This window comes from Macaca fascicularis, chromosome 7, assembly GCF_037993035.2.
Source record: "Macaca fascicularis isolate 582-1 chromosome 7, T2T-MFA8v1.1".
In the NCBI taxonomy this organism is placed as follows: Eukaryota; Metazoa; Chordata; class Mammalia; order Primates; family Cercopithecidae; genus Macaca; species Macaca fascicularis.
The window spans coordinates 136263945-136289136 of record NC_088381.1 but is presented as its reverse complement, the minus strand read 5'-3'; the positions used below and the strand labels follow the sequence as shown (position 1 = coordinate 136289136).

Below are 25192 nucleotides of genomic sequence, written 5' to 3'. Positions count from 1 at the left end.
GCCAAGTAAATCTTATATTATTTCATGGAGTCTCAAGGCAGATAAGTGATTTGCTGAGAAAAACAAAAATGAGTTGGTGGCAGACCCAGGAAGGAATCCAAGAGTCAGTTTCAGAGGACTGAGTCAGCCCCCAAAGAGGTATAGGATTCAAGGTGGGCCACCCGGTCATTGCTTGTAGCTGTGCCATGCTGGAGGATTGTTATTGGAGACTCACAAGTCAGTGCAGGGCAGCACTAATACAGGAACCTCTGGCCAGCTGGCGAGCCCGTCCTTCCAGGAGGAAAAAGCCCAGCAGCCCCTGCAGATGGAGGTCTGAGAACTTGGGAAGGCGGGGAAGGGTTTGCGGAAGCAGCGATTACAAAGAGGCTCATAAACTTCAGGGGACAAAGATGCAATCACTGTAATTTCCTTAACTTAACTTTGATCAGAAAAATCATCATTCCAAATGACATCTTGACCTCTCCCTACACCTGCAGAAGATGTTGATAAAATTCAGCCTTGCTCCTGCCCACTAAAGAGGAAGCCACCTTCTGCCTGACTCACTGTTCATTCAGCCCACAGAGACTGCACAAGTTCAAAACAAAGTTCCTCCAGTTCTTCTCTTCCTCTCTCTTCTTCCCTGGCCCTAAAAATGAGAGAGATCTGAATTTGGGGGCAGATGGTCTTTCAAACAGTGGGGCAGGAGTTTGCAGAAACAGATCCCTCATCAGAACAGTCTTTTGGAAACATTCCCACACATTTCAGGCCCCCATAAACATCACCCTCTGTGAGAGTAAAGGAGTTAAAAGGGGGCCCTAAATACATTTAGTGACCTGGCAAGTTCACCTTTACCTGGGGCTAGGCCTCCATTGCCATGTCAAAGAGCCACCGAGCCCACGTTTTGCACTGTAGATGCATCTGAGTCCCTGAGAAAATTCCCATGGAGCGGCTCAATAAAAAAAGATCAACCATGATAAAGACCTTGCCTTTTATTTCCCTGCTTCATCCAAATTGCTCCCCAGGCGCTTTAGATTTAGAAGCTCTACTAATCAACCTTATAAACAGCAGCTCGGCCACTGCATAGAAAGTACTTTGTATAGCTCCTAAGCGAAATTACCCCAGGGGATAGAAGATGCCCAAGGCTTTAACAATCACAACATAACACAGACTCAGTATGAGAATAGAAGACAAGCACACTTTGACATCCCAATTGAAACTCTGGGCTGAATCCGACATAGAAGAATGTAATTACCTTTCCTAGTTTGATGGTGCACTGAAGAAATTGGAGAAGCGGAATACCTATTAGGTCCCCACTAATCCTCCTCCTAAATTCAAAGCAGGGCTAGTCCCTGGAATTCATTTCTGAGTATCCTTACTCTCCACTATTGTTAAACAGCTCAATTGATAAGTGCTTCCAGCTAATAATGCTTTCTACGGAGCTCACCCCCTCCTCTTTCCCAGCAGCTCAAAGCACTTTACAAATATCACCTCATTATTCTTTATAACACTCAAGTGAGCCTGATAGGTGGAAAGGTTCATTATCTTCTCCTTCCCAATAGGGGAAATAGACAAAGGAAGGAGAAGTGACTCGCTGAAGCCAACAAAGCAGAGGCAGAACTGGAACTAAAACTCAGTCATTCCCCTGACTCCAAATGCACACATGTCCTATGTCAGCTTGTAAAGCTGTTCTGCTGACAGAACAGGATTTTCTTGGCGTGGGCTGTGTTGTAATCAACAGGGCCGCAGAACTGGGGCACCAGGCTGCAAGGGAAAGGGCATGAGTTGAAATGGGGAGGCCCCACTCAAATGGCCTTCACTAGTATGGACCAGTTTCTTCACCTTCGAATCTCAGTATCCTCCTTGGAAATGGAGGTGTGTAGATTACAGAAATTTCAGGTTCCTCTTAGCTCTTAGGTAATTGGTGAAATGAGAATTTCAAAAGAGGGTTCTATTTTTCACCAGCCCTTGTGACCACCTGGGCCTCATTCCTTTTGTAAGCCTGAAATAGCATCTTTGTTTATAGAGTGCTCTATGTCATCCACTGTCCACCCACTGGGGATCTAATCATTCAGTTCAAAGTGGCAAATGGGACAGACAGTCCTATAGGGCATCAAGGCCAAGCACTAAAGAGATATGGAGACATGCAGGGAGCAGGAAGACAGAAGACTGGAAGGGTCATAAAATGAAGACTTGGTGAACAACATCTTGAGCTGTGCCTTGGTCCTCACCAGGGCACTCCCTACATTCCAAGGAACCTATGACAAGCCTTCCAAAGCATAAGAAGGTTCCAAAGAAACAGGGTTTGCTTGGGTTTTTCTAAATACAGGATTTACTTGCCAACCCCCAAACCCAAGTGAACAATGCCCCAATGTACCCTGTAGTGGTGGTTTTCTATTTAAACAGAATTTGATTTTAATGAAATAACATTGATGTACCTTCCTCAAGTTAATTAAAACCAGATTATACAGGTAGTTCCACAGTTTATAATTTGTATTGCTTGAGCCAGATAAACCTGAGCCTTTAGAAAACCTGCAGTATTTTATCTCTCTGATTTTCTACACTTTCTTTTCCCAAATGATGCTTTGCTACCCCTCATTCGCCACAAAGAGAGTTGGAGAGAGAGGACATTTAGTAAAATCAACATTTATTTGGAGGGGAAGCAGCCCCCGCAACCAGAATAATGACCTTGGAAACAGTTTTGTGTGATGGGGCGATTGCAGTGACTGGATATAAAGGACTGACTGTGCAGCCGCCAGAAAGAAACACATTTTTGTAATATCTGAGTTGTTTCTATTGGCCTGCTCTGCCTTGCATTCACCATGGGAACTGAGTCAACAAGTTTGCTTTCCTTTCATACAGAGCATTTTTTTTTTCCACATACAGGGTAAAAGGAATGAAGAATAGATATCCCCTGAAAGTCAAAGGCTTCATGATTTAAAAAAAAATGGGTATAATGTTATTATTTATCTCCAAGTCCAGCTGTAAAGGCAACTGGTTGTAAGCTCTATTCCATCTGCTGTCTCTGAGGACCTCAGCCTGCCCTTGTGGAACCTTCTTTCTGGGAAGCTAAAGAATTTCCAGGATTAGCTCAAGTCCCGAGACTGCCAACTGTGACAATCTACAAAGGTCTCTTAGGTAATAATTCAGATCCCATTTCTGCTCAAGGCCAAGATGGTCCCCAGTGAGTTGGAAATATTCTCATTTCCTGGACCTAGACCATAATGTGAGTTGACCTTCCAACATCTCCGAAGGGCAAGCTCAGCATCTCCGCATACTAAAGCCTCAACAACTGATACATATGTGACAACACAAACAAAACTGAACTTAAAAAGCAGGGGTTAAGCGTCATCAGAAACAATGTGAAAAAGAAATGCTACATGAAAAGAAAGAAGAAAGGAAAGAGACAGAGAGAAAAAAAGAAGAAAGAAAGAGAAAGGAAGGAAGCAAGGAAGGAAGAAAGGAAAGAAGGAAGGAAGGAGAGAGAGAGAAAAAGAAAGAAAGAGAAAGAAAGAAAGAAAGAAGACAAGCCTCATAAATTTAATAATTTATCTCCCACCTAATTCTGGAGGAAAGTATCTTGTGAACATATCCTAAACTGAACTTTTGAATTCTCCAAAAGAAAGCCAAGTTTCCAATGCTAATTAGATAAAATGCCAAATTTCTCTCACCATTACAATCCCAAGTTGGGGAAGAATGAATCAATACTCTCAGCTTGTCAGGTGTCTTGGAGACAAGTACGTCTTTAGATCCTACCAGGAACTGCATTAGTGCAATGGGGTCTAGAGGACACCCTAATCCTTCCTCTGACACTCTTTCTCTATATATCTCAGTAGTGCAGACATCTGAGTAGTTGATGAAACATTAAAGTAAGCTTGTAACCCAGCTCTGTGACTAACTCATTCTGTGACCTCCTTAAGCCTCAGTTTCCCCAACTGAAAAATGAAGTATGACCACAGGGCCTCTAATATCCTTTCCAAATCTTAAATATCTTACCATTGTATCTCTGCATAGATTTGCTCCAACACTTTTCCCAGCCACAGTATGTTCTCTACCTTTTAGTTTCATTCAATGCTGGTCTGTCTCCAAGGGTCCCAGACAGTCAGTGTCTGAGGAGTCTCAGGCTATAAATTCAAGCTTTACTGACTAATAGGAATATTTACTTCTCTCATCCCTGCAGTGTAAACTCAATATCAGAACACTAGTGTTCCAGGTGACCTCACTCAGAAAAGTCCAATGGCATATGCCAATAGATACAATCCAAAATGGGTAAGGATGAAGACCCCAAATGTGAAGATTTAGCAAGTAAACCAAAATGATAACAGGCTAAGTTCACAGTATGAACATCTAGGAATAAATGAATAGCTTTTAAAATAAATGACCAGAACTTTGAGGTGTAGATTTTTCCACTACTCAAGATTTGCAATCTAGCTATGACCTAGCTCAGCAACTATATCCACAACAATGGATTTCCACAATGTTAGTTGAGAAAATTTTAGGAACAGTCAGCAACTCCAAAAAACTTTTCATTCAAGGATTCCAAAATGTTATGTAAGTATTATTTCTTATGATCCCAAACAGATGTGGAGATGAGGCTCTTCGACTGAGAAATAAGGAACATTTTACAGACTTGTCTCAGATTATAGAGTAAGCCAGGAGTTGAACAGAGACTCTAACAAGCCATTCTCAGAATTATTCAGTTCCTAATCTGTTACATATTCGCAGAATACCTAGGTTTAAGACAGTAGAGAGTAATTTCAGAAGATTCATTGAGAAACAAGAGGCCCAACTTGGTCTTGATTACCAGATTTCCCTAGCAATCAGTGATCCATTTGTTTGCTACCTTTATTTGGAAGTCTTTTGGAAACCTGACCAAGATGGATCAAATCTACATCTGACAAAATGATGAATGTAAATACTCATGTGTGTTTAAAAATAATTTTCTACTTTTCTATATTACCTATTAGTCAATTCAGAATACAGCCTCGTTACAATAGACCAACATTTAGAACACATTGGTAGATCTGATATATTAAACAACAAAGCAAATCGCAAAATAGTATGTGCACTATGGTCTAAGTTTGGAAAAAAGTTAACATAAGTATATACATAGAAAAGGGGCTAGAAGGACAAACACTGACATATTATCTTAATGTATTAGGATTATAATTTTTATGTTTCTTCTTGGGAGATATCTATATTTTCTATCGGTTAATAAAACAACATGAATAAACTTCATAAACATAATATTGAGTAAAAGAAAACAGTGCCAAAGAGAACCTATCATATGACTCCATTTATACAAAGTTCAAAAACAGGCAAAACTAATCCATGGTTGTAGAAGTCCAGATAGTAGTTAGTTACCTTTGGGATAAGGGTGGAGGGGTGGGATGGGGTCATGACAGGAAGGGGGAGCTTCCATGGGTGCTATTAATGTTATGTTTCTTAATCTGGGTGCTGGTTACATGTGTGATCAGTGAGAAAGTTCATGGAGCTATACACTACGATGTACACACTTTTTTGTTTATATATTGTGTACTTCATTTTAAAAGTTACTTAAAAAAACAAAACAACTGAATCCAGAGGCTTCCTCACACATATTGTCAGGAAGTCTAGAGGAAGGACTCTTTTTGGGGGCAGGGAGAGCCATATTTCCATAGCTCCATTTCTGAATTCTGAAACACGGCTCCATAAAAACGGGAAGATAAATACAAATTTACATCATTGAAGGCTCCCGACTTGTGAATAACAGCATCCTTTGTCATCTCCCTTGACAACATGGTATTAACGGTGACTCTGAAAATCCAAGTTTTCATTCAACTCAGACTCACTATAAGGGTTAATCATTCAGCCTGGACCAGATGCAGCCACGCTGGGAGGTGCACTTCCCACATCGGGGCTTCATTCATGAAAACAAGCTAAAAGTGGCTGAGTCTGCTAGAAAGGAAGCTCTGTGAGGGCAGGGACTTTGTATCCTCACAGCCTGTTGTAAGACCTAGCATAGAACTGGGGTTCAATAAGTATTTTTGAGGTGAGTAAATATATACATTCACTTTCAAAAAGAAGTTTATGTGTTCAGCTCATGTAGAAAGTATGAGGGACAGTAAAGGAGAGAGAAAAGGATGAAGTAGAATGATATTCATTTGGTGACATATGTCTCTGATTGTCGCTTCAGCATTCCTCAACTAAGTCAGGCTAACTAAGGCATGGGGAGATTTATGTTGCTGTAGATGTTCAGGAAAACCAACTAGAAGAACAACACTGTCCAGGCTGAGTGTGGTGGCTCATGCCTGTAATCCCAGCATTTTGGGAGGCCAAGGTGGGTAGATCACTTGAGGTCAGGAGTTCGAGACCAACCTGGCCAACATGGCAAAAGAAACCCCGCCTTTAGTAAAAATACAAAAATTAGCCAGGCATGATGGTGCACGCCTGCAATCTCAGCTATTTGGGAGGCTGAGGTGGGAGAATCGCTTGAACCAGGGAGGCAGAGGTTGCAGTGAGCTGAGATTGTGCCACTGCACTCCAGCCTGGGTGACAGAGAGAGGTTGCCTCAATTAAAAAAAAAAAAAAAAATATATATATATATATATATATATATACACACACACACACACACACGCACACACATATATATATATAATGCAAGTCACATATGTAAGTTAAAATTTTCCAGTAGTCACATGAAAAAAATAGAAATTAGTAAAATAAATGTCAAATATATTCAGTTAGCACAATATATCCAAAACATTATCATTTCAATGTGTAATCAGTACGAAAATTAAGACATTTTATGTTTTTTCCCTCATACTGTCCTTGAAATCCAGTGCATCTTTTATACTCACAGCACCTTTCATGTGCTCAGTAGCTACATGTGGCTGGTGGCTACATAGCAACAGTGCAGGTCTACGAGGACAGCTATTTGGTGGTTGCAGTGGTAGTGTGTGTGTGTAAGAGAGAGTGTGTGTGTAAGAGAGTGTGAGACCAACTCACTTGATGGTATTTAACACTGGTTCCATCTCTTCTTCTAGTCAGCTGCATCCCAGTCCTTAGTTTCTATAGATATGCCAGTATCCTTGTGATAATTTTACTTTCTGCTTCAGCTACTTTGAGTATGGTTTCTGTCATATGCAATAAAAAGAGACAGATGTGCAGAAAACATGCCTGTGAGTTCATCCTGCTTTAGAGGCACAATGTCTGTCAAACAGTAAACACTAAATTAGCATTGTTGAATTTATAAATCAAGAAATATCGTTATTAACAAAAATGTGCCACCATCTTGTTCTGAAGGTTTCTATGCCACTTGCTGTAGGTTGCGCAATCGATTTGTACATCCCTTTTGAGAACAAATGAACCGACTTTAAGTATTCCAGGTGCATTTTGCTGTAAATTCTGAATCAAACAGGAGTTTAATAAGATGCAGGCGCTACAAGTTACCTGGATACTATCCATCTGAGACTGCTGCAATGTAAAAGAAATTAAAATAACAGCCTTTCTATCAGCCAACATACCTCCTGCTTCATCTCAGGGTTTGTCTTTCTGCCAACACACATTTATTTCTGTGTGTCTTCAGTTAAACATGGAACTGGAATTTGAGAGGAAATGGGTCAGTGGTTTAACTTTGCTGAGGGAAAAGCAACAACCATCCCTGATACAAAAACCCAAATCACTTGGTGACTTAAATACATAAATAAGTTTGGTATTTCAGTCCTGTGCATTCCACTCTATTAGGTTCAGACTCGTACAGGAGAGGTGATATCAATGAATGTGCAGTTTCATTTCAATTCCAATTTTTCTATGTCACAAACCAGTCTTTGGGCATCCTAAATTTCATCTGCTAGCCCTGTTTCTGGCATAGCTTTGCAGGTGGTATACCATCAATAAGTTGGAAAGGAAGGACTAAATGAGAGGCAGAAACAATCACCTTCCCTCTGCTTGATGGGAAACCCCTCCCGGGACTGGGAAGAAAGAGATACTGAATGCCATTAGGAGGAGTTCTTGCTTGGCTTTCAGAACCTCCAATGTTAAAAGGCACATGCAATCCAGTGGGATTAGAGAAGAGAGGAAGGGCCACTCAGGTGCTAGGCAGTATCGGGGCAGAGACAGTCAGAAGGAACCGGAGAACAAACTCTCTATCATCCCCTGCTGCTAAAATTCTTGGGTGAGCTCTGCATGTGCTAAATGTGGGAGGGCATATGCAGAATTTGCTGTAACTCCTGCTATCCAGAGAGGTGTAAGATATTCAGTGGGTGCCTTACAGCAAAGAGAGGACTGGGGAAAGGTATGTTATTGCTACATCTGTATGAGTCATTGGCTTGTAAATGCCTTTATATTCTGCATAGATCATTCAACATTTGAGTTGGAAACTTAGCCCAATTGTCTATGGAGCTGTTTCCGATTCACCCTGGTTGAAAGGGGTAAGCAGGTCATATCTCAATTTTCTGATCATCCTAATTTTGACTGGGAGAGACATCATAGCAGATGGAACCCCCAGCACAAACGCTGGACTGCTGGGTTCTGCCAGTAGCTTGTATGTGGCCTGCTTTTATCTCAAAGTGCCCATTTGTAAAAAAGGGGGCAACAATAACCTCCAAAGGATACCGCCCTAAATGTTGATGAGATCACATTTGAGAACCCACAGACTTTGTGATTAAGGGACCATCTTAAGCGACCACATGTGGCTAAGAGCACAGACTCGGGAGCCAATCTCTGGGCTGTCACTTATTACCTTTGCCTTTGAACAAACAACCTCTCAGCGCCTGAGTTTTTCATCTGCAAATCATAGATGTAATAGTGTCTACTTCCTGGGCACCAATACATGGGTTTGTATATGTTAGATGTCTAGAGTAGTGTCTGGCAACATATAAAATTAGTAAATCATTTTCATACTTAAAGCTGAAAAGGACATCACAAATTATCTAGCCATTCTCATAAAATACCCTTTCAAAGATGAGAAAACTGAAGGCCAGAGAGGTCAAAATAAATTGATAGGAACAATTTGCATATCCCAGTCAGCTCACAAGCAGAGACAATGATGTTTATGAGCAACTATCCTCAGAAATCATTGTAAGGGTCATCACTGGATGCTCGTAATGCTAGATTAAGTCCAGAAGTAAGACTACTCTTCTGGTGTAGTCTTGGGGGACAAATTAGGCCTCACTCATTGGTTCTTAGCTGCCAGATGGGCCCTTCTTCTGAGAGACACAGAAAATGTGAGAGCATTTGGCTGGTGGTACTCAGTGCCATCAAACTTCCAAGATGGTCAGCCTGAAATTGCCAGTTGCCCTGAAGGGGTCCTGGAAGGGAAGAGTGCTAGGGGGTGAAAGGCGAAAAATCTATCCCACTGCCTAGAAAAGTCTTTTGAAAGAATGAGCCAAGTCCAAAGCCTTCAATTTCTGTTGCCAGGGGCTGGGGAGAAGACTTCACCTTGATGTGATGTGGCAGCGAAGGTGGCAGGCCTGGCATGCTGTCGATGCAGAGAAGCTGCGGCCCAGCTGACGGGAGGGTCCAGCTGAGCAGTCTCACTGTTCCCCCGAGACCTGGACCAAGCTCAGAACCAGGGGAAGTGGGGATTAACACAATGTGGTGTCCGAACTAATGAGTTAGCAAAACAGAGGCAGATGGCAATTGAGTAACTTAACTCGCCCATCTCTGTTTGCAATGCACTTCCACAAGCTTCTTCTCTATCCTCGTGCTATGTAACTCTGCCCAGACCTTTCCATTCATCCCAGAAGGTCATGGCCACACAGTAATCATCCTACATAAAAGGAGCTATAACACTACTTTCTAAACACAACTGTCACCCACAATTGGGGTATACTGGTGGGGAGGAGGTCTTTCAGACAGCTTTGGTGAGATACCTCTGGTTCTGGAGGGGAAGCAGTTATTTTAAATGAATTCTTGTTATTTTATATTTAAGATATAATTCCATATAACAATTGCTTAAAATGTAGACAGCTGGGTATGGGAACGCTAAAAAGTGGCATAACTTGCAACTTGGAAATGAAAACAAGAAAAAGGAACCTTGATTCTGATCCCAAGACAAGTTTCCTTCAGTCAGATCTTCAGGATTGTGCAACAGTTTCCTTCACAGGCAGTGGAGAGAGGTGCTGCTACCAGAGGATGTGATAAATGACGTGAGTGTACACTTACGCCAGACATGCTAGCCTTGCCACTCTGGGAGGCAAACGACCGCTTCACAAATTATCTACTGCCCTGTGCTTCTCGTAAGGCTTTTTCCTGGCTTCTTTTCCAATGGTCATTGCTTCCACATGGCATTACTGTGCCAGCTAGCAACAAGGCCAGCCAGGACAGCCATTGTGGGAAATCCTGCCTCGTACTTTTGAATGTTGGTTCATTTTTATAATAATCTCTGTAATAATAAAGTTCCAACCACGTAAACAACAAGATTTTCCGGAAGAAAAGAAGGTTAAAAAAATCCCTGATTCATGCATTTTGTTAAAAGGTTTACTTTTTCCCTCATTCTTTCTTGTTATTTCATTTTGAGGTCATAAGAAAAAAATTAAAATAAACTTCATTGATGCAAATGGATTTTGCTTTCACAAAGTGGAAAGCTGACTTGAGAAGAAACATCAGTGGTTACTGAATTACTCAGCAGAACAAATAGAACATGTACCTTGACAACGAAGCCTATGAGTGGAAAGTGTCCTCCCCACTCGCACCCACACTCCCAAGCTTCCCTACCCAGCGACCCTCTCAGGGGCTACCTGCTCACTTCTTTCTCTCTAGAATAGGTCCTTGGGATTGACTCATAGTAGTACAGTAAAACAGGCTGTAATCAAAAGGAGAAAATAACAAGTGTTGATCAGGTGTAAGACTCCACGGCTTACTAGCTGGCAGCATCAGGTTTGGGCCAAATGATGCCTAGGGAAATATTTATATTCCACCCTGATTCTAACTCTGATAATGCAGGGCAGCAGAACGCACAGGTGAAGAAGACTTTGAACACTGAGTGCTGAGAGCAACACTTGGAGAAAACCACAGATGACATTCTTGCAAGTAGAAATTCATTATGTCTTTTTTTGTTTCCCACTCACTGCTATTGGGAATAAACACACTTTCCAACCCTAAGGGTCAGCTGCCTTTCGTGGGAAGTAACTAGTCACAACCTCCTTGTTAAAAGAAGAGGATATCCTGAAGGGGTGAAACTGGTAAGTGATCAGCATCTACTTCAGTGACGTTTCCCCCAGTATGTACATCTGTGTTATACACCACATGATTTGTCAACCTCAGCACCCTGTCCCTTTGGGCTGGATAAGTCTTGGTTGGAGGGACTATCCTGTTTATTGTAGGATGCTTAGCATTGTCCCTGAGTAGACACCAGTAGCATCCCCCCACATCTGTGACACTGTCAAAAGTCCTCTGGGGGCAATGCTGACCTGGATTGAGAACAACTGGTACACATGGTAAATTCTGGAAAAGCTTCAGTGAGGGATGTTAGAATCTTCTATTTGATACTTTTAAAAGTTATATAATTAGCCTATATGTTTTCATGTTGTTTAATGAGAATTCAACTCACACATATCCAAAGAGGTTAAAAATACTGAAAGGAAATTTGTACTAAATTACAAGAGTCATTGGTTTCTTCTAACGGGTGGAAATTTATGAGCAAATTAGGAATTAATTAATTTTTGCAGTTGTAGTTTCTTATGTAGAAAGAGGAATCAAAATAAGCTAAATAAATACAATGAACATAAATAAGGTCATGTGTTACCAGGAAGTACAGCGGTTTGAGTCTAAAGGGGGCTGCACCTAGGGGCCAAAAAAAGCCATGAAATACTATGCTAGTGATTTACCAAAGAGATTTTTTTCACTTGTCCCTAAGAGTACTTTCGGCTTTAACCATGCCCACCTTCATATCCCAGGAAACTATCAACATACCATCAGTAGGATATATTTTTTTGAGTGATTTTTAGAGTAGCCAGGATACATTTGTGCTGGTCCAATCAGTGAAATGGTTGGTCTGAGTTAAAGCCAGATAAGGGAATATAACCTCAAAGTCTTAACTTCATTAGCACTGGTGAGCAAATCAACTACACTGAGTAGAATTTTTAAGAGTACTAAGTTCTAAGTCTTTGTGGGGAGGTTCTGTCTTTTCACCTAGACTTGGCAGAGTGCCTGACATAGTGTCATCTGTAATAACTGTTACATGAATGAATGAACAAATAAATAATTTGTATTTGCAGTAGATAAGGAATGCCTGGAGTAGGGCCCTAACTTTTGAGGTTAAGAATTAGAAAGGCCACTCTGTCCTCTCACAAAATATCTTACGGCGCTGATGTCAAAGAAAAAACCTTGAGTGAGATCAGTGATTCTCATCCAAAGACAATTCGTCCTCTCTCAACCTTTCCCCCTCTCCAGGGTATTTGTTACTGTCTGGAGACATTTTTAGTTGTCACAAATGAAGGGATGCCATTGGCATCTACCCAGTGGGAAGAGGCAGGAATGCTACTAAACGTTCCATAATGCACAGGATAGCTCTCTACAATCAAGAATAATTTGGCACAAAATGCCAGTAGTGCCCAGGTTGAGAAATGTCAGGCTAGATAAACCAACTGGCCAGAGCTAAATAAATGGACTTTGTCTCAGAATGTGTTTTCTGCCAGTCCCTGTTCTTGTTCTTCCTAGGTCTTTTCTCTACATACCCATCCCCCTTGAGCCTTCTAATCCTAAATCTTACTTTATATGTATTTTGCATCCACTGGCCATTACATCTGATTGTTTCAGAGATAATCTGAAGGAAGCACAGATGGAGTGATAGAAACTGTGGACAGGGTTCCATGCAGGAGAGGTCTTGTGAGTGGACAGAAACAGAGCAGAAGTTATTTCCTCCTAAATAAGAGCAACTGGAAGGGGTTTGCGGTAGAGACTCAGTAGATGATTTTCATTTTAACCCAATCCACTTATTGTGGCACTGTTATTGACTAAAAGGAAGAAGTAGTGTTAGAACCTAATTATAAAGAAACTCTATGGTTTTTTATTTATTTATTTATTTTGAGACGGAGTTTCGCTCTGTGGCCCAGGCTGGAGTGCAGTGGCGCGTTCTCGGCTCACTACAAGCTCCGCCTCCCAGGTTTATGCCATTCTCCTGCCTCAGCCTCCTGAGTAGCTGGGACTACAGGTGCCCGCCACACGCCCGGCTAATTTTTTGTATTTTTAGTAGAAACGGGGTTTCACCATGTTATCCAGGATGATCTCCATCTCCTGACCTCGTGATCTGCCTGCCTCGGCCTCCCAAAGTGCTGGGATTGCAGGTGTGAGCCACCGTGCCTGGCCGACTCTATGGCTTTTTAACAGAAATGCACCATGATCAGTTTAAGGGAACCAGGAAATAGACCAATATTGCTTTAAGTGATGCTCACATAAGTAAATTCTTCTAAGAAATAGGTAAAAATGTATTTCCCAGGAAAGACTGTCTGGCAAAGTGGAAAGACTGGAATTCTGGTGAGTCAGATTCTAACTAGCTTACTAGCTGTGTGACTCTGAAAAGTCACTTACGGTCATTAGGGCTTAGTTTCCTAATCCAAAATAAGAGATCATTTCCAGCAGTTAAATTTGACAATTGACAGGACAAGGAAAACAGGATATATGGGGAAATAGGAAAGAATGATGGATTTGTAATAAATGTGAACATGATTTCATGGCTAAGATTGATGGCTCTATATTCTTCTCTTTTAATTTAGAAACCTATCAATAGAAGACAATTAAACTGTGCTCACCCTACTGATTGATCTAACTTAAAATACTTGAAGTGCCCATCTCATTTATTTCTACAAGACTGAAGTCATCACTCTTATAAACTGAAGGTTGCCTTATGTGGGTGTACACAAATCACAGCCTTGCTGAACAGGGAATTAGAACACAGTTTTCCTTTGCAATTCACATGTTCTAAGCTAATATTAAAATAGTGAGAACCCTGAGATTGCAACAAAAGATTTGGGATTACATTTTCACTGAAATGACACTGAGGTGGTGGTGCCAGCCAGACTTCTGAGTGAGTTATGGCACAGGCACAGCCCAGAGACTTGGCATTTTTCTGTTTTTATTTTTTTCCACTGATGACTCTTGCTGAGAGTGTAAAAGCCAGCGATCCTTCATCCCCCACTCCATCTCTCTGTGGGGAATTATAATATGATTAAATACTCTTAATTATACACACACACACTGACATCCTGAGGAAACTGATGAAAACTACCTGGCAGAAAACATAGGTGTATATTAACTCTAACCATCTGGGGCCTGCTGGGGCACTAACCACAACCGTTGGCTTTCACTCCCCAAGTGAGATGTCATTCTGAGACCATGTGTGTGGTCAGCTAATCAGGTGTGTTTCAGTTTGGTTGGGTGAATAGGCTCTGCAGTTTTACTTTGGTCCCATCAGACATTCTTAGCTTTTCAAGATGACCAACAGCCTCTGTCAGAGAGGAATAATTGGGAGGAAAAGTAAGCTCCTCATTGGCCAAGTGGAGCCAGACAATTTTACATGGTTCCCAGAAGCTACTTAGAAACACACTTTAAGCACAAGAACATCTCCAGAATCCGGACGCTTTGAGAAAGAGGCAATTTAAAGAGAATGACAGCAAAATAAAAGCCTGGAATTTCAGGAAGTGGTTCCAGGAACAATGTGTATATAAAAATGAAGTGGAATCATTTTTTCCAGGCAATCTACTTTTATACACAATGCAATCGTATGACAATAACTAGCATTTATGAGTATGTGAGTACACACTCTATGTTTATAGATACCACAGTAGCCGCCAACAGCAGAAGAGGGTGAGTGGATCCCTTTGTGACTAGCGGCCTCACTCTTCACCCTGCTAACTTCACCACACCCATGGGAGCCTTGCTTACCAGCCCAGCAACAGTTGCCTTGATTAAAATGTGATGTCCCTGGTCACTAATAGTTCTCTTGGGAAGTAGAGGGAAAGTAGCCAAACCATACTATGGGAGGAATGGACAAAAATCTCTCTCCCCTTTCCATTCAGACGCATCCTGACCACAGAAATTGTCTTCCCACCAACTTTTCTGCCCTCCATCCTACCTTCCAATGTGATTACATTTGTCTGCCTTTCTACTTAATCTTCACACACCTCTGTCATTCCTCTCTTATCCCTATGGTGGGAGTAAGTATTTTGGTTAACTGCAAGCAGACAAAGTGATACCATTCTCCATGTCCACTCTGAGGCCTAGGACACTGATCATAGACAGGAAGATGGATGAAGTCAGAAAGGGGATTTCCTCTACTTCTCTACCAGTGCACCCCCCCTCTCCCAGCAGTCCCTCTATTTTCCCCTTAAAGAACTTGGCAGTCTCTGAGTAAATCCTATTGACTTGGAACCTGAAAAAATGTTGGCAAAAATCTATTAGCAAAAATTATCTCCAATATGTAAATTTTAATTAATGATATAATTTATTTTAGATTTATTCATTCACTCAATCATCCAATAAATATTTATTGAATTCCTTCTTGTACCAGGAAGTGGTGAGAGTAGCTTGGTATTTTAGTAAATAATGGCACGAGACTTATGTCAGGCTGAGCAAGGCCTGGCAATATCAGTTTATCCTTGAATGAGAAGCTTCACTTGTTATTTCCTGGAACAAATAACAATAAAACAGCACATATGGCAAATAACAGGTACCTAGTATATGTTTGTTACTGTATTTGGATGAAGAAGCATTGTTGGGAAGAACAAGTAGACCAAATCAGAAGATATGAAGCAAAATTTCTGGACCTGAGTGACTCATCTGTAAAATGGGGATCATGCTACCTACATCATTTATTAGACAAGACTACAGTGTAAATCAAAAGAGATAATGCATATGAAAGCACTCTGCAAATTATGAAAGCAGAATTCATACATAAACTACTGTGATTATTCAATCTTGAGATCACAGATAAAAGCAGTATAGTCAGCCCTCCATATCTAGGGGTTCTCCACCTGTAGATTCAACCAATGTGGATTGAAAATATTTGGAAAAAAAGCAATGAAAAATAACAATATAACAATAAATATAATACAAATTTAAAATACAGCATAATAGCTATTTAAATAACATTTTCATTGTATGAGGTATTATAAGTAATCTAGAGATTAAAGTATACGGGAGGATGTGCAAGGTAATATGCAAACATTAATGCCATTTTATATAAGGGAGTTGGGCATCTGAGGATTTTAGTATGGGGCTGAGTCCTTGAACCAATTCCTCTTGGGTACTTAGGGAATGGACCATATATCTCTTCACTTCAACCAACAAAGAAACCTTAATAGAGGAAGGTGGTCTCAATTAACCAGGTAGGGCACTAATAAATTGAATGATCTGAGTCTTAAAGGGAAAGGGAAAGAGCTATTGGGAGAAACATGCTTCTTATAATTTAATATATAGTGATTGAAAACAGGAAATACCTCAGTTATGAAAACAAAAGGAGCCCATGTGCTAAAAGACTTAAACATATTGAAGTGGGCCAAAAGTAATTAGGTTGAGTAGGGTAAGGATAAGAAAGTTAAAGCTAATGTTTTCTCCTACCTCTAGATTCAGTTTCTGAGTAGATGAAAACAGTTCAGTGTTTCTCAAACTGGAGTGATACGTGGAGTCCTTTTAAAGGGGAAAACTTGAGACTTGCAAAACAGTTAAAAAATCTTTGGGAGACCTTAGATTAAGTTTCAGAATCACCAGCTTAAGAAACGTAAGACTCATTTTTTTAAAATGACTTTTAATTGCAAAGTATTGTCTTTATGATTAAAAAAAAAATCTTCATTAAAAAGTTTAAAATCTCATTAAACTTGCAGACCGCAAGAATCTATAGCTCCCAATTTGAGAAGTGCTGATTTTGTCTCACTCTTTCCCTTTATAGATGAAGGAACTCAGGCCTGTGAAGACAGTGACTCCCTAAGTCACACAGATGGCTATTAGCAAAAAAGAGGCAAAAGCCCAGGCTGCTTGCTTTCGAAAGCAGAGCTTTTCCTTCTTCAGACAAGGCCTCCTCTGTTTGTGGCAGAGCTCACTATCTGCTCCAGACAGATACTGGTATTGTCCTACACCAGAGACAGGGAAGCAGATGGAGGCGAGAAGGTTTGAAGGGGAAGTGATGTGGGTGTGGCTGATGCAGACATTGCAGCTGGACAAACGATTTGAAAGAAAGGTATTTCCAAGGCTGGCTTCTTTTGCTCATCATTGAAACAAAGAAACACTGGGTGGAAAACACTGGCAGTTTTAATAGTGGGAACATTTCTCCCTAACAAGTTTGAGCAGAAAGTAGGAAGAATATGGTCCTGAGCTAAAAACTGGAGAGGAACTAGAGAAGGTATGAGGTTATAATTCAGGGTGGCCAATTTAATCAGCTCATATTCATTAAACACCCACATACACATGGTGCTTTACAACAAACCCCTTCGCTCACTCTGAAGCATCCACAGGCCTGTTTTAAATGGGCCACCCTGTACATGTTGGGAATCTAGCCAGGGTGTTAAGGCAACTGCTTCCCTTCCTAAGAAAAATAGGGTGGATTTTTAGACAACCACAAGTAAAGGCTAAAGCCTCCAGTTTCACATCCCATCTGAAAGCTGGGAAAGACTTGAGGAATCTGTTTTCCAAGAATCTGTTTGCAAAACTCAATAATATAGTAAACACTTCCATTTCAGACCTGTAACATTCTATACTATCTATATTCCCAGACTTTTACCCTGCAATTTCCCTGGGTACATTTCCTCTCTTTATTGGAGCTGAACTCAAGTACTTTATGAATATTCCCACATAATGACTGAAGCATTATGACCCTTGAGTTATGTCTAATTAGCCAATCAATGATTTTGGTCACTTCCGGCCCTTGTATAATGGACTCATTGTAACTACAAAAAACATGTTCTTACCATTGCCTGTTTAAACTGCCAAGAATATTTTCTGTCTAACTGATTTATCAAGCAATTTTTGATTGCAATCTGAGGAGAGGACTGCCTGGGCCTGTTCCTTTGACACTCCCCAGGAGCCGGGCCCAGCAAGCTTCTGGTACTATGTGGTCTCTGAATACCAGGGAGGAATGCGGCACAAGTCACCCTACTTGGGTCTCTGCCCAACTGTGTTGGCAGGTGTTGTGACTTTTACAAGAAATCTTATACTTCCAAAGATTGAAATCCACATAGAGGGCATCAGACCATTAGGAAAGGCTGAAAAGCTTCCTTGACATCAGACCATTCATTCTTGGATAACTTTCTCATTCTTCCATGATGCCATCCACTGGGAGATTTCAGGAAGCTGAGGACAAGACTCAAAGCGTTGTAATTACAGCTTATAATACAAGGCAAACAGTAGGTGCTCAACTAAACACTGGTGGGTGGTGGGTTGTTTTCTGTTTTTAATTTGGCTTAGTTTCAATGTGTGGTTTAGGGGGCTGAGATGGGTTCAAGAGGTCGTAGATGCAAATGGGAAGGCAGGATGGTTTGTTTGAAGTGGCTCTGCATGTCTGCAAATATGTGAGCAGAGAAAAATACTTATAGTATTGTTCAAGGTAGTTAGGCGAACAATCATAAGAGCTGTAAAATAATAAGCCTACTTTAATAACATCCTTACATTTTACAAAATCCTTAAGTGGCCCCAACAGCTTTGCCTTGGGTGTATGTGAAATAAATAGCAGGTGGCTTATTTGGCATGTCCCTCCAGTTCAGGAGTGAGGCTGAGGCCCCTGGGTCCCTAGGAGTCCTCCAGCTTAATAAATAGAATTAAGACAATAAATGCAATATTATCAATATTCCGGAAGCCTCTTGTATAATCCTTCTCCAATAGCATCATCTTCTCTCCTGCCCAGAGTGAACCTTCATTTTAAACTTGGTGATTTTCATTCAAGCTGTTGACTACATTTCAAAAATCCTATCTAATGTACCCAAAATAAGGCTCCCCAAGCCAATATAAGGGATATACTTCTTTATATTTTTCACTAGAATTAAATCAGCTAATTCATTAATTCAACAAATATTTATCAAGTGCCCACTATGTATCAAGCAAAGACTTAGGCACTAGAGAAACAGCCGTGAGCAAGACAGACATGGTCTGCATCCTTACAGCCGAAACATGCAAACGGTTACACAAATAATCAGTTAGTTACAGTTGTGAGAAGAGCTCTGTGGGTGAGGGGCAGCGTACTCTGGAAGTGTAACTGTTAGCTATAACCCATGAGGAGGCATAGGGTCTGGGAAAACAGCCCTGAGAAAGCACCACTGGAGAATGATGAGGCAGAGGACGCAGCATATGACACATACTAGGTGTCAATGAGAAAATAAAATCGTGATTTAACCATTACAGTTTGTTTACTGGGCTCAAGCCTTCAAAACTTGAGATCTCTAAAGAAAAATAGAATAAAAAGTAAAAAGTATGGAAACCACAGCTCCAGAGTGCCCCCACCTCGCCCACCCCAGCCACTGAAGCTGACAGCGGGGAAGCAGGGTGTTACGAAAATTCAACTTCACCATCACATACAAAGAGATTAAAGGACATCCTTGCACCCTGGCTCCTGAAGTGCTATTTCTTAAGATTAAGCAGTAGACCCTTCCCAAGTTTCAACAGGGTAACACTAAGTTTTGGTTGTTGAAGCAGTTCCATCTGCACTAACCTTCACAAACCATGACTGTGTCAGTTTTTCCAAGCAGGAGAAATGGATGGAAAGCCAGGCCACATCTTAATAGGGCCCTGGTGAGCTAATGGGTGTGATTATTTCATTGTCTCGGATTCACGCCAGCCGAGGCTCATCAGATACAGGCACAATCCAGGAGAAACATGACCTCACTTTCGACATGGGACTGTGCGTTCAGATGCCAATAGGAATTTAGAGATCCCTCAGCGCAGGTAAAACTGAGCTCTTTACGGTTTCAGCTAATGAGAAGCATACCAAAGTTACCTAAAACAGTAAAGCTAATATTGACATGAACATACTAGATACTGTTAGGGTATGGGAAGCCAGGAAAAACTTCTGAGACCATCTGTGCTAAGTGTGTCACATCTATAATGAGGCGTGTTTTTAAGATAAATTGCCATCTCTTTAAATGATTAAGTACCAGATTTATGGAAAGCTATAACCCCACCAGGACCACAGGGTTGTTAAGTGGTTAGGGCTATAAAGGTGAGAATCTCAAGATTTCAGTTGTGCCACAAATTGTCCACTGACTCGCAAAATCTTTGCCAAGGAAACTTTGCCTTAGTTTTCCCAATGAAAGAAAAGGAAGTCTATCACTAGGCTGTATAGCTGTGAGAAGAGCCAAAGTTTTGCAGTCAGGGACATGCATGCATTCACTGATTCCTTCTCAGACTCTTCTCATTATATCATGTTGACATCCATTGGAAGACACCAGGAAGTACAACAAAAGGCTCAGTGCATTCTAGTTCAGCTTACAGCATATTTGCTCATTATTCATTCAATAATTTCTTTTCTGAGCACCTATTATGTGCCAGAGTGAGACCCTGTACTAGGCACTAAGAATATTAGAATGATCAAAAACAGACTTGCTCTCTGCTCCAACGGTGCTTAGAATCTGCTGAGGGAAAGTGCCAGGATTGACTATTTGTGAGCTGTGTGATATTGGGCAATTTACTTAAATTCTTTGTTGAGTTTCATTTCCTCATCTGTAAAATGAAGATAATATAACATGTCTGGTATGAAAGTGCCTAAAATTATATCACACACAAATATAAGGTGCCCAATAAATGTTGGTTCTTTTCTTCCTCTCTCCAGGTTACAAAGATAAGGCTTACAGAGTTTCAGCTCTTCAAATAAAAGGTGCTTCACAAATGTAAATGACCAAGCTATTATTATCAGTGATTGCATAAGAGGCGGTGTTGCATAGTGGAAAGATCCCTGGCTGGAAACAAAGACTGAACTTAGAATCTTTTTATTATTATTTATTATACTTGAAGTTCTGGGATATATGTGCAGAACGTGCAGGTTTGTTACATAGATATACTTGTGCCATGGTGGTTTGCTGCACCCATCAAGCTGTCATCTAGGTTTTAAGCCCTGCATGAATTAGGTATTTGTCCTAATGCTCTCCTTGCCCTTGCCCCCCACCCACCGACAGGCCCGGGTGTGTGAAGTTCCCCTCCCTGTGTCCATGTGTTCTCATCATTAAATCCCACTTATGAGTGAGAACACGCGGTGTTTGGTTTTCTGTTCCTGCGTCAGTTTGCTGAGAATGATGGTTTCCAGCTTCATCCATGTCCCTGCAAAGGACATAAACTCACTTTCTTACGGCTGCATAGTATTCTATAGTGTATATGTGCCACATTTTCTTTATCCAGTCTATCATTGATGGGCACTGAACTTAGAATCTTGACTCTCCCACTTCCTAGATATGTGGCCTCAAACAAGCCATTTAAACCTCTCTGGCCTGTATGTTTTCATCTGTAAAATGGCAATGATAGAGTTTTGAGGATTAAATAAGACAATAAATGCAATATACTCAGGGTAATCAGCAAGCAGTAGGAAATAGCAAATTAGCAAATACTGGGGACACACACACAAAGCCACTTTCAAAGAAGATAGTTTGATTTAATTACTATAGTACTACTTGCACTTATTTTCATTTACTTGTGAGATTCACAGAGAGAGAAAAGCTAGGCATGTCTCCCAGCTTTCCCAGAGGCAGGCCGACCCAACTTTCGGTCCCTTACTGTGTTGCTTAGAGACACTTACCACACTAAGTAAATCATCACCCTACATCCATACTATGCTTCTTTCACATTTGTGAAAGAGCTCTTCACTCACATATGCATGTACTACAGAACCAACGGTGAGTGCTAGGGAAGGAGAATGTTGATTAGAGAACTTCCCAGATGGTATTTATGTATTATGTTCCCTCACATATATTTGAATTCTACTCAAATGCTGTCAGTTTTCTAGGGTTAACTGAAAATCTGATATTTTAAGATCCTTGTTTGGTATTCTGGTAACTAGAAAGTTAAATAAGTTGGGCTTATGAGTATACCTTTACTTTTCTTCTGGAGTCCCCAAAAGAGCCAAATAGAACTTTCTTCCTTCTTTAAGGTGGTGACATAAGTTTTTAATGACCCTCTTTTCTGTTTCTCTCCAAGAATCCTGCTGTGATGTACTCCATTCTTAGGGTAGCGAATTTGCTTTTGTATCTCTTGAAGCAGTCTTGCTTCAGCCTAAGGCCAGCCCATACACTAGGACAAGCATCTCAATCCCTTTCTATACCTTTGAGGTCTTTTACCAATGGTTACCTATCCTTTTCTCTCTAGCATTACTACATGTTCTCTTTTTACTGCATTATGTACATCAATATCAAAATGCGAAATAAAAAACACCCACCTTAAAAAAAAAAACCTCCTTTGACTTCCCCAGCTACCATTCCATTTCACTGTTTCCATTCATAGTGAAAAACCTTAAAGAATTGAACATGCTCTTTGTTTCTCTCTTTAACCTACCCCAGGTAGGCTTATGTCCCCTACACTCCACTGAAACCACTCTTGTCAAAGGTCATCATTGACTGTATCTGCCAAATCCAAGGGTCAATTCTCAGTCCTCATCTTATTTGACCTCTGAGCAGCATTGGACCTAACTCCTTGCTTCTTGAAATATTTGTTTCACTTGGCTTCCAGAAAATCACACTCTCATGGATTTCTTCCCACCTTATCCTCTCCCCCCACCAGTCTCCTTTGCAGGTTTCTCTTCTATTCTAAATGTTGATGTGCCCCAGGACCAATCTCTGCCATATTCTCACTACAGCTCAGCCCATTCTCCTGAGCTCTAGACTCAGACTCATTTATTCAGCTGTTTTGTCATTGTCCACTTGCATATCTTTCTCTTATTTATTTATTTTCTGAGACAGGATCTCACTCTATGGCCTAGGTTGGAGTGCAGTGGCACAATCAGGGCTCACTGTAGCATTGACCTTCCAGGCCTAAGCCATCTTCCCACCTCACCCCCTCAAGTAGCTGGGACTACAGGCGCACGCCACTGGCCTGATTAATTTTGTTCATTTTTTGTAGAGACAGGGTCTCACTATGTTGCCCAGGTAACTGGTCTTGAATGCCTAGGCTTAAGCAATCCTCCTGCCTCAGCTTCCCAAAGTGCTGGGAGCCACCACACCCGGTCACTTGCATATCTCAAATGCAACTATTCTAGGACAGAACCCTTTTTTTTTTTTTTTTCCAGACAGAGTCTCGTTGTGTCGCCAGGCTGGAATGCAGTGGGGTGATCTAATCTCACTGCAACTTCTACCTCCAGCGTTCAAGCAATTCTTCTGCATCAGCCTCCCAAGTAGCTAGGACTACAAGCACACACCACCATGCCCAGCTAATTTTTGGTATTTTTAGTAGAGATGGGGTTTCACCACGTTGGCCAGAATGGTCTCCATCTCTTGACCTCGTGATCCGCCCACCTCAGCCTCCCAAAGTGCTGGAATTATAGGCATAAGCCACCACATCTGGCCCTCTAGGACAGAACTCTTAATCCCCTACCCTGCACCTCCCACCCCAATCTGTTCTCTTCAACATTCTAGAATTTTTTGGCCTAAATAACTCTAGGAATGGAAAAAATGACACTATTCTCAGTTATTTAAGATAAACAATACACAGATAATTCTTTTTTTTTCCTTCCTTCCTTCCTCCCTTCCTTCCTTCCTTCCTTCCTTCCTTCCTTCCTTCCTTCCTTCCTTCCTTCCTTCCTTCCTTTCTTCCTTCCTTCCCTCCCTCCCTCCCTCCCTCCCTCCCTCCCTCCCTCCCTCCTTCCTTCCTTCCTTTCTTTCTTACACGGAGTCTTGCTCTGTCACCCAGGCTGGAGTGCAGCAGCACAATCTTGGCTCACTGCAGCCTCCGCCTCCCGGGTTCAAGTGATTCTCCAGCCGTCGCATCCTGAGTAGCTGGGACTACAGGTGTGTGTCACCACATCCGGCTAATTTTTTTTTTTTTGTATTTTTAGTAGAGATGGGGTTTCACCATATTAGCCAGGCTGGTCTTCAACTCCTGACCTCGTGATTCTGCTTACCTCAGCCTCCCAAAGTGCTGGGATTATAGGCGTGAGCCACCACGCCTAGCCAATTCTTCATTTTTTAAAATACACTTCACATTCAATCTGTTTGCAAATCTTGTAAGGAATGTCTTCATATTTATCTTGAATCTGACCACTTGCCATCCCCTATACCACACTCCCCAGTCTGAGCCACCATAATCTCTCTCCTGGATTAGTGTTATGTTTCCTGACTTGCCTCCTGGCTTTCATGTGGCCCCCTTATAGTCTATACTCCTACAGAGCAGGCCAAATAATCTTCCTAAAATGTTAATCAAGTCATGTCCATCCCTGGCTGAAAACTCTGCATTATGCTTAGGATAAAATCCAAGTTCTTTACCTAGTTTTACATACCCTAGCCCTCTCCAGTCAACTTACAGGCCTTACTAGGTTGTTGTGAATACAAAACTATATACACAAAGGAACTTTAAAATTATTAGGTGCCATAAGTAGATGCTATTGCTGTTGCCATCATTATTATTGGATCAGTTGCCTTTTGGTAAGGAGTTTTAAACATGTCTTCCAAATGTAAACTGTAATTTCTGCCAATGGCTATATGTCATTACAGACAGATATTGTAGCAGGCAAATCCCTTCCTTCTTGTTAACCCATTTATGCCAGAGGTTGCAAATTTTTTTGTGTGAAAAATCAGACCTTGGTGATGACCTTGAGCAGGAGGATATAAATAACTCCCACAAGCTTAGTGTTCCAATAATGGAACACTAGGCATAAATGGGTTAATAGGTTCAGTCATTATCCTCCTGCTATATATTTAACTTTGTCTTTTTTCCCTTCTGGATGTGAGATGTCCCTTGCAGGAAACAGCAGCTGTGCCACTAACCCTGGACATTGTCCAAGGCCATTTCCATATCCTGTGAGAGAATCATCCCCTCAGTTTGTTTTTGCAGCACAAGATAGAAGAAAGATCAAGAACAAAAATATATAGATATAGATATGTAGTATGTAGTGCTTTTTGTCCAGAAATGACTTCTGTGTGATCAGAGAAATGACTAGGCCACGGTCTCCAACTCAGCAACCTGTCCCGAGCTAGTCATTATGATTAGTCCATTCATCACTTAAACACAAGAGGCTCTGGAGTGAAACCTAGCAGCCAGGCATAACGTATGAAGTACTGATAGGGAAAGTGAAAGATGTGGCACCTATTTGAAGGAAATAGGAGGAGTGTGTGAA

At 41.2% G+C, this 25192-nt stretch overlaps 1 protein-coding gene across 8 annotated transcripts in view; it reads right to left on the bottom strand.

Moving 5' to 3' along the window:
* RAD51B (RAD51 paralog B) overlaps positions 1-25192 on the bottom strand; it is an 850300-nt gene that overhangs the window by 286801 nt on the left and 538307 nt on the right. The gene's annotated exons all lie outside the window — the stretch shown is intronic.